At 50.8% G+C, this 14,770-nt stretch overlaps 1 long non-coding RNA gene across 3 annotated transcripts in view; it reads right to left on the bottom strand.

The window, feature by feature from the left end:
• Positions 1 to 1,023: 1,023 nt before the first annotated feature.
• Positions 1,024 to 14,770, bottom strand: part of LOC142452944 (uncharacterized) — a 97,124-nt gene continuing 83,377 nt past the window's right edge. For 2 of the 3 annotated variants that reach the window (XR_012785352.1, XR_012785354.1), the window contains 2 exons: positions 2,538 to 2,601; positions 1,024 to 1,636 (listed from right to left, as the gene is read on the bottom strand). This is a non-coding gene — a long non-coding RNA (uncharacterized LOC142452944). Of the gene's footprint in view, positions 1,637 to 2,537; positions 2,602 to 14,370; positions 14,561 to 14,770 lie in introns of those variants that run through there. The other variant, XR_012785353.1, reaches the window with a different exon arrangement.

Raw genomic sequence — 14,770 nt, 5'->3', positions numbered from 1 at the left:
GATCAGGCCCTGCAATGAACCCTCCTCCTGCTGCAGGCTCACTCATTTCACAAGATGGCAAACTGGTCCTTCCAAGCTAAGAGGGGCTGCTCCCTCCAGCCTCGGGCTGCCCTGTGGGCATGAGGGTTGCCATAGGAAGGGGCTTCCAAAAGCTGGGGGACAGGGAATGATAAGATGATGGAATTTTCCCACTAATTGACCAGCACCTCCGGTAGAGTCCGCTTTGTTTCCCAGGGAAAAGGCGGGCCCAAAGGAGTTGCTGTCCTGTTGATGGCGTCTAGGTCTTGCAAATCCCAATCCTGTCCAGCGGCAAATTATACTCTGCTTTCAAACCAGCTCTAGAACCCAACTTCAATGCATCCCACCTTGGCCACCAGGGTCTAAATTCAAGGCTTCCTGTTCCATGCCGGTTCCCCAGGCCCAATTTTCTCACCCAACCCCATTTTTGGTTGATGATCTGCCCACAACACATCTCTACTCCTTCCCCCTTTCTCTATTTCCATGGCTACCATCCTCATCTAAAGAAGACCCTGTTCTCACCTGGCTTCCGGCAGGTGCTTCCCAATGGGGCCCTCTAGTCTACCACCACTGTTCCTCTTCCCTCCCCTCCCCTCCCTTTCCGTCCCCTCCCCTCTACTGACCAACCTCTACTGGCCCTCCTGTCACCCGGACTCCATGTCTAAGGCCTCACACTGCTCACTGGGCTCTAGGTCAGCGGTTCTCAACCTGTGGGTCACAAACCCTTGGGGGGGTGTCAAACGACCCTTTCACAGGGGTTGCCTGATTCATAACAGTAGCAAAATGACAGTGATGAAGTAGCAATGAAAATAACATGGTTGGGGGGTCACCACCGTAGGAGGAACTGTATGAAAGGGTCACGGCATAGGAAGGCGGAGAACCGCTGCTCTGGGTGATCTGCATCCAAGCACCAGCATCACTGGGAGGGTGCAGGGAATCAGAACGCTCCAGGCAACAGGGCCGGGGAGGAGAGGGTGCAACGACACTGAGAAGAAAAACCAGCAATTTATTATTAAGCATAAAAAGATCCCTGTAGTTAGTTGTAACAGCAAAAACATTTTTTTCTGGGAGCCCAGTTTACATGGATCCATACGCCTACCAGCCTACACCTACATCGATTTATTTTTTGAAGCGTCTCATGCCCTCTGGCCGGAGGCCGTATTATGCACCCAATCACAGCAGGCCTGGGGCATGTGCTCCGAGGCGGCCCCTCTTGCTTCCCTTGCCGCCGGGCTTCTTCCAGTGGCCGTTTGTCAAATGTTCTGGTGTCTGAGCTCCCCTCTCGCGGTAAGAAGACCAGGGATTACTTGGGACCTTTGAATGATGGTGTGGGCGAAGGACACAGACAGCACCACGGACTGCCGGACGAGCGCACACAGGGCGTCTTAGAAAAGGTTCAGCCGGAACGCTCCTTCGGAGGGAGGATGGCGAGGCTTCGTCTCGTCGTTCGCACCTGTCATCGGGAATGCCGGGTAAGTTCATGGCGAAGGGCATGATGCTTGGTCAAGTAGAGGGTCAATGAAAGAAGAGTCAGGCCCTCAGAGCTGTGATGGTGCGGGTGGAGCGGGACCAGGCCGCATTTCGTTCTGTTTGACGCAGGGTCGCGATGAGCCGGAACCTGAAACAAGAGCAACAACAGTGTGGTTCTCAGCATCTGTGACCCTTTAACACTAACAGCTCTGGGGAGGTAGCAGTCATCAAAGGAAAACAAGGGGAAGGGGGACAATTTTTTAAAAAGCCTTCCACTCCTAATTCCACGTGAAGCATGATAGCTAGTAAGGGGTAGAGCGACATGGGAGCCTGAGAGCGGATGACTAATGATCTAGGTGACACAAGACCTGAGACCACTGCCCGTGGCCCACCTCCCACACTGTCTGGGCCACACAGGCCTCCTTGTTATCCCTGAAGCATGTCAGGCAGGCGGGTCCTCTTTGGATCTGCTGCGCCATCTGCCTGGAATCTTCTCCCCCCAGCCCCCGCCCCCATGGCCCACTCCCTCACCTCCTTCAGGTTTAAGCCCCATTGTCATGTTCCTCATCAAGCCTTTCCTGGCCATCCTGTTGCATTTGTGAAGCTCCCCCACCAAGCCCGGACACTTCCTTTTGTTGTTTTCTCTGCTCACCACAAATAACTAGCACACTACAGATGTGAAGTCCATGCTCTGCTTATCCTGTGTCCCTTCCTCCCCTCCCACCGCCACCAAACAGAAGCTCCTGGGGGACAAGGGACTTTTCCTTCCGCCATCGCCACCAGAAGGGCTCCTGGTGTATGGAAGGTGCTCCAAAAAATTCCTTTTTGAATGAATGAATGAACGCAAGGACAACCAAAAATCACCCCAGCACAAGTCACCTGATCCATGGCCAGGCCGGGTGTGGTAAAAGGGGGGTTTGACAGGAGAGGCTGCTGCCTCCAGCCTTCGCATGCGGATGCCGGTGGCCATACATTGCCCTTAAAATATAAGCCCCTCCGTAGTTCAATTAAAACTAAATACATAGACGAGTTGCCTGCAAGCCACACACCAGGTTCCACGGGCCAGATCCGACCTGCAGGGAAGCCAAGTGCGACCTCGAGCTTGTAAACCACCTACGAAGAGAAGAAAGCTCTGACCTTGGCCTCTGGGCCTCCCCAGCTTGCTTCCTATCATCAGAACACAGCCTCCCTAAGGACACGCGCGCCTCTCTCCCTTTCGGGTTAGGTTTCTGATTACGTGCGGCTTTCTTTCCTGTTCCGTTATTCTGTTTGAGCTTTCGGGCCCAAGGCGAAAGCCAAGGGAGGCGACCCCTGGGCCTCAGTGCAGGAGGTGGGTCGTCTTCCAGAGCCTGACCCTAGAAGTCAGCTCCTCTGTGGGGTCGGGGGGGGGGGGGGGTTCCATAGCTCCTCGCTCTAAGGATGAGAAAGCGGCCGGGGCATGAGTTTGGCAGAATAGTTGCCTGAGTGAGGGAGTGCTGGAGCTGGGCCCCAGCTCTGCTCTTGAGCTTCTCTGGGCTCACCTGCCCCGTGGGGAGGGGAGAGCGCCAGCACCTACCGCTCACAGGGAGGCCATGTTGACTAATATGGCAAATGCACCTGGAAACAGGGCCCAGCCCAACCTGGTGCCAGCCCGTGGAGACGACCTGCATGATCAGGTAGAGCTGAGCTGCGCGGGGTTTTCTTGGCTCTTCATCTGATTCAAGCCAGGGCTTTCTTCCGCAGCCCCCACCCCCACCGGCTCAAACCACCAAACCTTTGGGCCACACGGGCCTCCTTGTTATTCCCGGAGCATGCCAGGCAGGCAGGTCCTACATAAGCCACTGTACCAGCCAGAGACCCATAACACCGTCAGATACATAACAAGGGGAGCTGTGGCCAGCAAGTGCTGAGCGGAGTCCCTTGTAAGAGCCTCCAGGTCACCGTGACAATTGTCAGGAGCCTGAGCATAAATGGATCCCGAGTTGTCGTGCAGACATTCAGTCTCACTCCCCGTTGTGATCACTGGGGGAAGTGACTCGGAGCCACGGTGTGATGCCATTTCACACCCACTGGGAAGACCATGAGTCCTGGTGGCACAGGGGTTACGCGTTAGGCTGCCACGCGAAAGGCCTACAGTTAGAAACCACCAGCTGCTCCACAGGAGACAGACAGGCTTTCTCAACAGCCACAGTCTCAGAAACTCAAAGCGTCCCACGGGGTCACCATGAAGCAACGGCGGGCGGCTCGATGGCAGTGGAGGATGCCTGTAATCACCCTGGGTGTCCCTGAGGCTGGGAGCCCACAATGGGGCATCCTCTTTGTTAAACAGACTGGCGACGCCTCACACAGGGAACCGTAGGGTTGGCGCGATGAGCCAGGAAGGTACCTATAATGAAAGCAGGCGCCCACTGAAGAGCTGTACTGAATATCCGCAGCAGCAAAGTTCAGAAGCCACAAGGAGCTCCAACCCAACGGCCATCAAGTGATGGCTAGGCAAACATCGAGTCAGGTGTCATAGGGAGCCTGATGGTGTAATGGGTTATGTGTCGGGCTGCTAACCTCAAGGTCAGCAGTTCAAATCTACCAGGGAGAAAGGTGAGGGAGCTTTCTGCTCCCATAATGATATGGAGCGTTGGAAATCCACGGGGGCAGTTCCACCCTGTCCTGCATTCTCGCTAGGAGCCAGAAGTGACTTGATGACAAAGAGCTGTTTTCAATCACGTACAACAAAAAGAGAATATTATTGGGCTGCAAAAAGGAAATGAAGGGTCAAAGAAGAAAAAAGACAAGTGTTTTGCTTTTTGGGTTTTGTTTTTTTTTTTACGGTTAATTTTTGGTCTGGGATTTTCTAGCAGCCACCAGGAGGTAAGCAAGGTGGCTTATACCTTGATGGAAAGGATGGATGTATTGGGAGTGGTGGGGGGGCATGGTTCTGGTCCCCTGAACTCTTTCTTTTGGCTCCCCTGAGTCAGCCTGTGGCAGAAGTGGGACTGTAAGATCTTAAGAGAGTAAGTGGGGAGGGCGAGGCAGAAAGGCGGGTACCCCCAAAGCATAAACAGTAGGGTCTGAAGTGGTGCACCCCCACCCCCAGCCCAAACTGTGGTACAGCCAGCCATGGCAGCCTCCCCTAGCATTTTAAGTGGCAATACGCTACCTGTTGGCTAAATGCTTTCTCTGAGCCAGACAGACACAGGGAACTTTACCACGTTTGCTTACTTAAGTCTCAACCAAACTCTATGAGGGATAGAAGCTATCTTGCCCTCATGAGACAGATGAGCAAGCAGATTCACAGAGAGGTCAGGTAGTTCACCAAAGGCCACAGGGCTAGTAAATGGCTGATTGCGTTCGGGCGGCCCAGATGGAGACCTAGAGACAAGGACTCTAGGGAAGTAGTTAACTTGGGAGTTGATTCCAGAAAGCACCGGAAGGGAAGGGAAGAAAGGAGCCAGGAAGGGCAGGAAAAGGCAGTAAAGAGCACGTCATTAAGTGAGTTACCATGTGGGCAACTGGAGCCCAGCCCCGCTGTGGAACTCTGGGAGACAATGAAGAACACATGTCTCGGCGCATTATTTTTAAAAAATGAGCATCACTCACATCAATGGCGGGAAATCGTATGATTGTATCAGCAGACCCAGAAGAGGCACCGGATCTACAAGTCAGCATCCAGGGGCCATCAGAAAAACGCTCGGCAAACAAGGGAAAGACATCAACTCAACCTCACAGTCAATCTCTTAGTGTGACACCAGGAGAGCAAACCCGGCATAGCCCCAAGTAGGCCAGGCCAGCGAGCACAACTTCCAGGCCCTTGGCAGAGGCTGGGAAGGCCCGAGATGTGCTGGTTCCTCCGTGACCAACCTCGCCAGTCCTTTCCTGGGAGCCCTTTCCCATCCCACCGCCTTCTCCTCCCCTCGAACCTGCTCACGAATGGCACCACTTTCTTCGGCACTCTCAGTGCCGTCTGTCTTGGGCTTCTCCCTTCCTTTGGTTCCCGGGATCTACTCGACTACTTGGCTCACCAAATGTCTCCCGAGCACTTACGCAGACGCCACCTCTCCGACATCTCTCAGAATCTGCCACCATGGAACCCCCCGGGGAGAATTTGGTAGCACAGTCCAAAATCACTCTCTGCAAACCTGAACCTCATCTGAAGTCTCAGATTCTGTCTTCAAAATGGACTTGCAGTTTGGATTCTTCTACAGTGGAGCCCAAAATTGTTATAAAGCACAAATACTGGTGGAAATAATATACAGTTTCAAGGGACATGGAATTCCAATGGGCGCCATATTTTAGCACACCCTGGGTGGGCATCTTGGGGTTCTCAACCCCGAGTTTCAAAGATGAGGCCTACTTCAAGGCCTCCCCGTCTTCACTTGTTGGCCTTATCAATCCGGATCAATGGCTCAAAGCCATCAGATTAATCTCTCTCTGACACTCTTTTCATCTCCAGTCCAAGGACCTGCTTATCGGGGCCAATTTAAAAGTCAACCAGCCTGACTTTCAAAGTTCTCCATCAAGAGGCTCCAGACAGCCCATTCAAGTTTATCTCGGCACTAGCACCACAGCCTACCTCAGGGTCTTATCACCCACCGCCTACATCCTGCTCCTTGCCCCAAAGCCAGCCCTTCCCTGGAGGCTTAGCTCTTGGCCCATGTCTTCTGGGAAACCTCTAGGGCCCGAAGGCTGGAATGCCCATGGGAACTGAGAGCCAGGCTGGTCGGATCGGGAAGCCCAGACAGGGGAGAAGGCTGGCCCCGACGTGCACAGCCAGTGTCTGACACTAGTCTGACTGCTTCTAGTGAATACAAGCGGTCCCCCCCCCCAACCCCCCAGGAAACAGAAAGTTCTGCAGCCAGGTACCACATCCCACCCCCTCTACCCGCCCAGCCCCCAAGGCTTGGTTCCTTAGTCCGGACCACTCTCACTCAGCCCAGGAGTTGGTTCGGGCTCACAGTGACCCCACAGGCAGGGCAGAACTTCCCCTGGGGGCTTCATTGACTCATCTATTTTTTCATTCCCTCCAGGAGCGCTGTCTCCTTCAATCAGCCATCCCACAGATCCTCAGGGAGGGTCTAGCAGATTCGAGACATGCCTGGGGCCATGAACAATATAAAGAGCTAAGAAAAGACCATCCTTGTCTTTCTTCTACACTGAATACGATCTCCTGGGGGCGAAATAGGATGGGCTTTGCTTGTCTTCTTAATTTACCTGTTAGTTTAGTCTCGGCCTCTTGTATAAGGCTTTTGGGAAAGGTCTCTGAAATAGACATGGAATCTTCCCGGGTTCTTTGGTCTTTAGTGTCCAGTAGCGGTTCTCAAGATCCCTTTGGGGGTCGAATGACCCTTTCACAGGGGTCACCTAAGACCATCGGAAATACGTATTTTCGGATGGTCTAAAGAACCAAGACACGGCTCTCCAGGCGGGTCTGGTCACATGCAGACGCCCACCTAAGCGTACCCGGCATAAAGACTTATCCATGCTACACCATGCTTCAAGACAAAGTCTCATTGATTTGTCATTAGAAATAAATATTCCACAATATAGAGTTACATATTGTTTTTGTGATTCATCACTATGCTTTAATGATGTTTAATTTGTAACAATGAAAATACATCCTGCCTATCAGATCTTTACATGGCGATTCACAACAGTAGCAAAACGACAGTGATGAAGCAGCAATGAAAATTATTTGATGGTTGGGGGTCACCACCCCATGAGGAACTGTGTGAGAGTCGCGGCCTGAGGAAGGTTGAGAACCACTCATGCAGACAGAGTAGGGATCCGTTCCAGTTAGTACCCGATGCATCTATTAGTAGCATACCCTTCACCATGGCTTTTCAACGTGTCCCAATTCGTTGTAATGAGTACCGGTGAGGTTGAAGCGCAAGATGACCTTCCATCTATTGCTGTGGGAATGCCCAAGCGTGCTGCCATTTGGGGAAACGGTTAGGTCATTCTCCAAAATGTTAGACACAAAATCCTAAAAAAAAGCTGGGGAAAAAAAAGCTATCAAGTCAGATCTGACTCAGTGATGCTGTATGTTTTTGGTTTTTTAAAAAATTATTTTATTAGGGGCACATACAATTCTTATCACAATCCACACATACATCCATTGTGTCAAGAACATATGTACATCTGTTGCCATCATCATTCTCAAAACATCTGCCTTCTACTTGAGCCCTTAATATCTGCTGCTCATTTTCCCCCTCCCTCCCCACTCCCTCCTACCTCATGAACCCTTCATAATTCATAAATTATTATTTTGTCATATATTACAATGTCTGATGTCTCTCCCTGCCTTCTCTGCTGTTCATCCCCCAGGGAGGAGGCTATACATAGATTCTTGTAATCAGTTCTCCCTTTCTACCCCACATTCTCTCCACCCTCCAGGCATCGCCACTCTCGCCACTGGTTCTGGAGGAGTCATCTGTCATCGATTCCCTGTGTTTCCAGTTGCAATCTGTACCTAGGTACATCCTCTGGTCTAGCCAGATTTGTAAGGTAGAATTGGGATCATGATTGGGGGGGGGGGGGGGAAGCATTTAAGAACTAGAGGAAAGTTACATGTTTCATCGTTGCTACCCTGCACCCTGACTGGCTCATGTCCTCCCCACAACCCTTCAGTAAGGGGTGTCCAGTTGGCTACCAATGGGCTTTGAGTCTCTACTCTGCACTCACCCACATTTTCAATGATATGCTTTTTTGTTCCTTGATGCTTGATACCTGATCCCTTCGACAACTCGTGGTCACACAGGCTGGTGTGTTTCTTCCATGTGGGCTTTGTTGCTTCTGAACTAGATGGGCTATATAGGTTTTATGAGGCTTTATAAATCTCTATGGGAGTAAACCATCTCATCTTTCTCCCTCCGGGTGTCTGGGGAGCTTGAACTGTCCACCTTGAGGTGAGCAATCCAACAATTACCCAACGGAGCCACCTGGGTTAAAAGGTACTTTATAAACCAATGATCTGAATCTTAGGCATATACTCAAGTGACAAGAGAACATAAACCCACGCAAAAATATGGATACAAATGTTCCTATTAGCATTATTGATAACAACCAAAAAGTGGAAACAAGCCAAATAGCCATCAACGGAAGAATGGATGAGTACTTCCATGGTAAACTTATATCCAATGGAATACGCAAGGAAGACCGCTCAGCCATAAAGCATGGCTATACCCACCTCTACATGAACCTTGAGAATATTATGCCAAGTAGGAGACTCGGGTCACAAAAGCCCACCTCCTAGATGGCTGCAGTTTATAAAATGTCCAGGACAAACATTTATATGGACGGAAAGTAGAGCGGTGGCTGCGTAGGGCTGAAGGGGGCCCTGGTGATACAACGCCGAAGCAGTGGGTTAATCACCCAAATGAGCCGCTTGAGCCACAAGAGAAAAGGCCTGGTGCTCCATCAGCTCCTGCAAAGACTTCCGAGTAGGAAACTCAGGGCAGTTCTCCTCCATCCTATATGGTCACTCTGAGTCCTGACCAATGACCCAAAGAGACGGCGGAAGGAGAGAGGCAGGCAGGAGGGGTGGTAAGGGACCATGACTGCCAATGGATCCTTGGTTTCTTTGCCAGGGTGATAAAACAATGTTCTCAAATTCAATTGTGGTGAGCGAGGCACCACTTTGTAAGCATACAAAACCCACTGAACTGCACGCTTTAGAGTGGTAAGTTTTATGGCTGGAAATTACATCTCCATAAAATGTTTAATGTGCTCCAGTCGGATAAGAAATTATACAGTCCTCTTCTGTCTAAGAAGGCCTGATTGCAAGTGACTGACAGTGTGAGTCTAGCTTTTGAGTTCAGCCATAGTCTGAACCTCAGCTCTACTATTTCCTGGCTGTGGCAACCAAGAGAAATTCTTTTTTTTTTTTTAGAATTAATTAACTTTTATTTTATTTTATTTTTAATTTTAACAATTTATTGGGGCTCATACAATTCTTTTCACAGTTCATATATATACATACATCAATTGTATAAAGCACATCTGTACAGTCTTTGCCCTAATCATTTTTTTCTCTTTTCTTCTTTTACATTTTATTAGGGGAGAAATTCTTTTATCCCCTGCCCCTCTGCAAAAAAGTAACAATGTTCACCTCGCAGGGTGACGACAAGTCATCAATGCATGAAGCGCTCTAGAAGCCTGCGTATGCACACGGAAGGTAATACATGGTTTCGTACACACTGACGCATGCAAAAGTCGAACACAGGACTGAGAGCGGGATGGGCAGAGGCTGCCAGGAAACAACTCAAGACTCAGAGAGTGGTGTGCGTACACAGAGTCCTGGTGGAGCAGTCGTTAAAGCACCTGTCTGCTAACATCAAGGTCAGCGGTTCAAACCCAGCAGCTACTCCTCAGGAGAGCAGTGTGCGTATAGACATTTCAAAAAACAAGAGGCACCCCCGAAAAGAGATGACCTTATTATCAGGGCAAAACGTTCCCAACAACATTCGCCCCAAGAGAATTCAACAGCAGATCAAGAAAACAATACATCACGATTCATACCGGAGATGTCAGGACGGCACGTTGGAATTCACCACATAAATAAAACACAGGAAAGAGTGACTTGGTTATCTCCATCAACGCCGGAAAAAAGAAAACAAAAAAACACGTGATAAAATCCTTTCCTCAAAAAAACTCTCCATAAAATAGGAACGGAAGGGAAACGCCTCCGCTTGATGAGGAGCATGTACCCAGAGCCGACAGCCGAGGTGACTCTCAAGGGAGGAGGCCTGAGGTCACGGAGGAAGGCCCGGGTGTCCGTGACCCGCACTCTTACTTCATACTGTACAGGAAACCCTAGCTGGAGCAGGGAGCCAAGAGAGGGACATACGGGTACTCAAACCTGGAGGGAAGGGGGTCAAGCCATCCTTGTTTGCAGATGCCGCGACCTCTACACTGACAATGCCGGGGCCGCGGCAAGCAGTTACTAGAACCAGAAGAGAGCTCCAGGCCAGGGCCAGATCCACACACGCTGAACACATATTAGAATCGGGGTCCTCTATGCTAATGAGGAAAGTAAAACAAATAAGACAAAGCCCCCAAAGCCACCAACAATGCCACTTACAAGAGTTCCCAGAAGGATGAAACGCGTAGGAAAAACCTTAACCAGGGTCATAAAAGACCAACACAAGGAAAGCTAGAAAAACTGCTGCGAGAAGCTGAAAGAGAGCTACATGAATGGAAAATACCCCATGTGCATCGGTTGAAAGCCTTAACCTCGTAAACATGGACCCCCAAAGCAATGTCTCTCTACATGACGCGATCTTAATCCAAATCCCTCAGCTTCGTTTGTGAAGCGGAAAAACTAAGCTGCAACTTCATGGGAGAAAGAAGGACGTCCCAAACAGCTACAGAGAACGCAGCAGACGCGGCCGCAGCCTTCTCATCTCCAAACGCGCCGTGCGGCCAAGGCGCATGGGAACAGGCTTGCCAGCCGATTGCAGGGCGAAGACCTTGTTCCCATTAACAAATGGCGCTGGCCAAACGGGACTTCTTCATGCAGACCAGCAGAGCAGGCGCAGTGTCTCAGCGCAGGTGCAAAGACTCACCCACGATGGATTTGTACAGTCGCGCACGATTCTGGGTGGTGACATGGGTTTACGAGCAAAGGACCCACTCGGGGGCCGTATCCAGCCTCCCAAAGAAAACGGGGAACCGCACAGCCCACAGAAAGATGCGTTGGATAACTAGCGAAACACAACAACACTGGCCATCCCCGAGGCCGCCCAACTCCCAGTGACCCTGAGGGTGGGACAGAACCGGCCCCTGGGTTCCCAAGGCTGTAAATCTGTATGGGATCGGAGCAGAGAGCTTCCACTTTCTCCCACGGAGGAGCAGCTGGTGGGTTCAGACTGACGACGACTTTGTGGCTGCAGTAAAATGAGGGAAAAAGAGAATACGAAACAGAACCTAGAGACTTGGGGGGGGAATATTTGTCCAGGATACATCTGATAAGGATCTAATTTCGAAAAGATAACGGCGCTGTCCACACCGCAAAACAAAAAAGCCAAACAATCCGATGAAAATCAGGGCAAAGGACGCGAAGAGACACTGTACCTCGAAGAACTCAGGCAGGCAGCAGATGAATGGAAAGAGGCCCGTGACCATTAGCTACTAGCGATGAGCGACCATCTCACCCCAGCAAAAATGATAACGATAAACAACAACAACAGAAGACGGCCAACGCTGGCAAGGTTGTGGGAGGGTCGAACTGTCCTACCCTGGTGGCTGGTGGGATTGTAACATGGTGCAACCACTGTGGAAAACCGCTTCTCAAAAAGAGTAGAAACCGAAAACCTTCGCACCCACTCCTAGGGGTGTTGTGTGGGGTCAAGGAGTCAGTTCTGACCCACCAACTGAACGAGGCATTGACCATCATGAGCCATCCTCACAGTGGTCCTCTGCATCCAGCCGAAACATCCGAGGGCGGGGACACAGACAGCTGCTCCCCTGTCCTCGCTCCGGCATTAGCAAAAGGACAGCAACAAACAAGCAGGCCACTGCATCCTGGCAGAGTGGACGTGAAAACTACTGTCCGCACATACAACGGGACAGGGTGGGACTGTACGAAATACCCACGAGCCCCTGAACTGTCGTCTCACGTGGATGAATCTGGAGAAAACAATACCGAGTGACATGAATCAACCACAGAAAAACAAGTCGGATAAAAATGTCAGTGTCGCGTATCGTTTCAAGATTACACTGACTCACTGCCATCAAGTTGATTCCAACTCCCAGAGACGCTGTAGGGCAGGGTGGGACTGCCTCGGTGGGTTTCTGAGACTAGCTCTCTATGGGAGAGCAAGCCTCCCCTTTCTTCCGGATTATGCAGATATTATGATTCCAAAAAATCAAGAATAGATTAGGTAGATATGACACTCTAAGTATATGAAATCAAAATCCTATGGTGGTTACTAGAGATGGGAGGGAGAAAGCGGGGGAAAACACTTTCTGAATAGTGAGTAGAATGTGACGGAAGGTAAACAAAGGCACTAAGCCGCAGAGGAAAAGGGGGCACTTCAGTAGATGCTGAAACAGCAGTAAAACCAGCTAGAAGTACGTGTGCGGTTACACGGGTAGATATGGATCTGTGTGTGTGCACGGAATGGCAAACGAGTACACGTATGCGCTTCCACAAGTGTCCCTGTAGGCATGGGTCTGTACACTGTGTGTGAGCGCCACACCATCCACACATAGAGCAAACCGCGTAGGGGGTGTGGTTCTGGGGGCTTCCATCCAAATGACTCAAGGGGCTAATTTACTAGGTTAGAAGGTTTGGGACCATAGTCTTGTGTGGGAGAAGGGCAACTTAGCCAGTCATTCACAAAGATAATATTCTATACCCTTAATTGAGGAGCACCACTTGGAGTCTTCAAACTTTTCAAGTGGCCATCCAAGAGAGAGCTATTGAAAAGCAAACGCCCCCAGAAGACAGCAGTTACCAGGCTTCACAGCCACACAAACGTCGGGAGGCAGGAGAGCTAAACGGGGCCCGGCTCCCAGCCATTCTGACCAGGGATGCAATAAGTCTGGGACAGAATGGGAGGGGAAAAAAAACAGACCCAAACTGAAATTCCTCCAAAGGAGCCGACTCACTGGGCTGCAGGAGACTGGGGAAACCCTGGAAATGATCCCCCGAAGATGACCTTTGAACTTGGGTGTGAAGTTGGCACCTTTCAGCCTAATAACAGACTGGTTTATAAAACAGACAGTACCATTTCTTAACCGTTGCTTTAAACCATAATGACAAGAAACGAACGGGTCAACACTGACCCAAAGGCAAAGATGAGGCGGCAAGGAGGGAAAAGGGAGCCAGGTCCACGAGGAGAAATTAAGAGACAGCAGAGGCACTGTAAAGACTGGAACCAATGCATAGAGCAACGTGTATAAAACTGTGAAAGGAGATCCTAATTTGCTGTGTAAAAGTGTACCTAAAATGGTAATACTTAGATCACACACACACACACACAGCCACTGAGCTGATTCTAACTCATAGGGACCCTATAGGACCAGAAGAGAATGGTACATCCTTACGGTATAGCTTCACCTTTCTGGTGAGTTTGAACCACGGACCTTGCGGCGAGCAGCCCGTGCTGAAGGGAGCCACCAGGCTCCTCAGGGGGAACCTAAAACAGCAGGTGAAGCCCTGGAGAGCATTCCCCACACTGCCCATCCCATCCTGCTCAGCCGCTGAGCCCCTCCCTGGTCCCTTGTAGTGCTGCTCCAAGGCTGAGTTCCCTGGAGAAGAATGAGGAGACATTGAGAACCCCACCCTCAGGAGTTTCCTCCTCGGCAGTGGGAGGCTGGGCACAGACACAAAGAGCATGTAAACAAGCCCAGGCTGGCCGGAAGCACCCCGTCCCCCAGTGTCTCTGGGCAGATAACTGGACAAGATCAGTGCGGCGCTTCCCTTGAGATGTGGCCTCCAGCACCTCCCCTCAGATGCCAAAGCGGCTCACCAGGCCTTCCAACACCACTGGTTTTCCTCGACTTTGTCCAACACCACCTCACAGTTAGTTCATTCGTGGATTCCTCCTCTGCCTGTCTCCAGAATCCCAAGTTTTTGCCAAAAGCCAAAGCTTTACTCTTCTCTCCTCACGCTCACCTTGGAAGCAAGTCACTCCATTCCTTCGCCCTCCTCTTACCTGGTTTTCTAGCCCTGCTGGCTTGGTGGTAAGTGCTCCCAGCGACTAACTCAAAAGACAGCGGTTCGAAACCACCCGGCCGCTCCAAGGGAGCGCCATGTGGCAGACATGCTATGGGGCGCAGCTCTGCTTTTTGGTTTGGTTTTGCTTACCTCCAGCTGAAACTCCTGGCCCACAGCCACAGCTAGATAGCACACAGATGCCTTGAATTAAAATTGCCCCCAAACCCCTTGTATAGTATGTCAATTACCATTATCCACTGAGTCACTGAGGCAAGAGAAAAAAAGGGTTCCATTATCAGCTTTGTCTCCTGCTCTAACAGCTTCCCAAGCGGGCCTTCCGTCTCCAGCTCCCAAATGCCTCGGGAATGTGCTCCCTTCCCTCCACTCCCTGCTCCAATACTTGGCCCAATCCGATGGTTCGACTCCTTACTGGTTTCTACCTGCAGTCACCGGCTCCAGCCCTGCTCCTGCCCAAATGGTCTTCCAAAAACTTCAGGAATGCACACGTGTTTCCTCTGCTTCTCGAAACTCTCAAACTCCCATGTTGACAGGATTAAATCCAGAAATGGACACTCAAAGCCTGCCATTAAAACCACAGACTGCCTGTCATGATCTAACCTTCCTCTCCGCTCCCAACATGAGCCCCCG

This window comes from Tenrec ecaudatus, chromosome 7 (genome assembly GCF_050624435.1).
Source record: "Tenrec ecaudatus isolate mTenEca1 chromosome 7, mTenEca1.hap1, whole genome shotgun sequence".
NCBI classification, from domain to species: Eukaryota; Metazoa; Chordata; class Mammalia; order Afrosoricida; family Tenrecidae; genus Tenrec; species Tenrec ecaudatus.
The sequence above is the reverse complement of the archived record's forward strand: the minus strand, read 5'-3'. Positions and strand labels throughout refer to the sequence as shown.